Source organism: Osmia lignaria, unplaced genomic scaffold, assembly GCF_051020975.1.
Source record: "Osmia lignaria lignaria isolate PbOS001 unplaced genomic scaffold, iyOsmLign1 scaffold0093, whole genome shotgun sequence".
Classification (NCBI taxonomy): Eukaryota; Metazoa; Arthropoda; class Insecta; order Hymenoptera; family Megachilidae; genus Osmia; species Osmia lignaria.
The window spans coordinates 25001-27500 of NW_027478234.1; the positions used below are offsets into that span (position 1 = coordinate 25001).

At 43.9% G+C, this 2500-nt stretch overlaps 2 non-coding genes across 2 annotated transcripts in view; both read left to right on the forward strand.

The window, feature by feature from the left end:
• LOC143307889 (small subunit ribosomal RNA) overlaps window positions 1–82 on the forward strand; it is a 1923-nt gene extending 1841 nt beyond the window's left edge. The window contains exon 1 of the ribosomal RNA XR_013064934.1: window positions 1–82. This exon is cut by the window's left edge and continues 1841 nt beyond it. This is a non-coding gene — a ribosomal RNA (small subunit ribosomal RNA).
• Window positions 83–1574: 1492 nt separating this feature from the next.
• On the forward strand, window positions 1575–1729 carry LOC143307886 (5.8S ribosomal RNA). The gene has a single exon (XR_013064931.1). It is a non-coding gene; the product is annotated as a 5.8S ribosomal RNA (ribosomal RNA).
• The last annotated feature ends 771 nt before the right edge of the window (window positions 1730–2500 follow it).

Genomic DNA, 2500 nt, shown 5'->3' on the forward strand with positions numbered 1-2500 from the left:
GGAAGATGACCAAACTTGATTATTTAGAGGAAGTAAAAGTCGTAACAAGGTTTCCGTAGGTGAACCTGCGGAAGGATCATTAACAAATTAAAAATACAAGAGAAAACCTAACTGAATGGATCATTGATAAAGCGATATAAAAGTTTATTGAGCTCGGACCAAAAATTATACAAAACGAGAAAGATATAATAAATAATACCATATACATGACACAAAACACATAAATCTCGGGTTCGAGCCAATAAGAAACAAATACCAAAACGCTGCGATGCGGTAAAATTACACCGACACGGTTACGTGCGGAGGTCGCTTTGATTACTCATCGCGTTTCTCCCGTCCGTTCGGAACCGCCGGCAAAAAAACTGTGCGACCAACGGCGCCAAAGAGCACGACGCCGGACCATTTCTCTCTGGCTGATGTGAATGGAAGTAAAAGACGCTTGCGTGAGGTCTCTCGACCTTTATCTCTCTAACTTATACTTATGGGTCGTCGTCTACTTGATCGGGTACAAACAAGTCGTAAGAAACAAACAAACAAACCACAAAAATACAAGTCGTAAAAAAACAAACTTCTGTTGGTTAACCTACAATATGAAGGATCGAAATGAAAGAAGGATCATATTATTACAAACCGAAAGTGAAGGATCATTAAAATTGAAATACAATATATATAAATATATAAATGTACCCGTCGTTGCGACACCCTAGTTAAATGGAAAGATATAAAAAAGAGAGAAAAGGAATACAGATGACCCGCCGTCTGATCTTTGCTAAATGATCTGGCATCACCGGAGTTTTTTTGGTCCGTGTTGCGTTCGCTCTATTCGAAATGAAACTCGCGGAGGCGAAGAATTGTTAAAAGTTTACGAAGCGTCTAGGAGTGGTTAAAACTGAGAGAGTTGAAACTACGATGTATTAGAACGAGCAACCGTCGAAACTTTGTTTTCGCGACGTTCTTTTCGTCGCTCTCGTCCCCACGCTCCTACGCTTTGGTTGTTTCTTTGCCATCCGTGTTGCGATAAAAAGATTTCTCCATTGTCCAAAAAGGACGGATCGAGATTCCTCTTTCGAGAGGGAGAGAGAGGTACTTGCGGGTAACCTGGAATCTACGAAACACGCACCGTGGTAAGATTCGTGCGTCCGCCTGATCGATGTGTGTTGTTTACGGACCGGCTGAGAAGCGACGATAGCGAGTCTTTGAAAAACTATGTGTCCATTAGTTAGACCGATCGTCGCCGGCCGTGTGTCTGTTCGAATCTCGCAACCCACGATTCAGCGACAGGACGCGCGCTCGCATTCCTTGTGTGCGTTCGTACTTTTCAAGGTTTTTAAATGTACTTTACGCCCGACCGTCGAGAGGAGCGTGCCACTGGGCGTTTCTCCGACGGTTTCCGTCCTTGGACGCGATCGTGTCGTCAACGATCGAACAAACAAACAAATACGTTGGCGACGCCCGAATTCGCTCTCCCGCACGCGCCGGGTGGGAGAGTGATGTGGGTATCGAATGTGATGCGTGTTAATAATGAAAATAACACTCTAAAGATCTAAAGAGTTTGAAATACAAAATTTTACGATTACCCTGAACGGTGGATCACTTGGCTCGTGGGTCGATGAAGAACGCAGCTAATTGCGCGTCAACGTGTGAACTGCAGGACACATGAACATCGACATTTCGAACGCACATTGCGGTCCACGGATACAATTCCTGGACCACGCCTGGCTGAGGGTCGTTTTCTTAACAAAAGACTGCTTGCGTTTGCTTCTCGAAAAAAGAGTAATTCATTTCTTTCTAAACATCTCGCCGTCGTTCAACGAAAGTAGAACGTTTCGGAGCGGGATTATCGAACGAAATTGAAAGAATGAATGAACGATAAACAAAGAAAGAGTCGCAACGTACGAGCGATAGTTGGGCAGTTCGTCGGCGTTTGTCGTGGAAACGATGTGACGAAAATCGCAACCGATACACTAAATGCAGGCCGTTAAAGGAGAGAAACAAATTTCGAAATATCTCTTCGAACTAGCGCAAGTGCGTCACGGCGCGCGAGTCGTTCGTTAAAATTTATAAACGACCGCCCGTGAAAGCACCGAGTTCTCGGAAGATAATCTATAAAGATTCTCCATCCTGCTGGAAGTTATCGGATCGGCGCGATTGTTCACTTGTAGAAATCCACGCTCCCGACGTTGCCAGAAACGATATTTACGAAAGGTGTGTCAAAAATAAACGAAAGAAGCTCTCCTATAAATTTAGAAAAAGCAAACGAGTGAAATGTTTGAGATGATAATTTGCTGAAATGCAAGCTCGAATAGCCCCAGGGTTTCGAATGATTCCCCGCGCTTTATACATCTCTCTGTTTACAAACGGTGTATAAATGAAAGATCGCTTCAGATGGGTCGTCGCTGTTTGACGCGCGATGCTGTTCCTTTTTTTTTGTCTGTCTGTGCGTTTAGCTTCGCTAAACAAGTTAAATGGTTAAAAAGCGTCGAAAAAGCGAATACACACG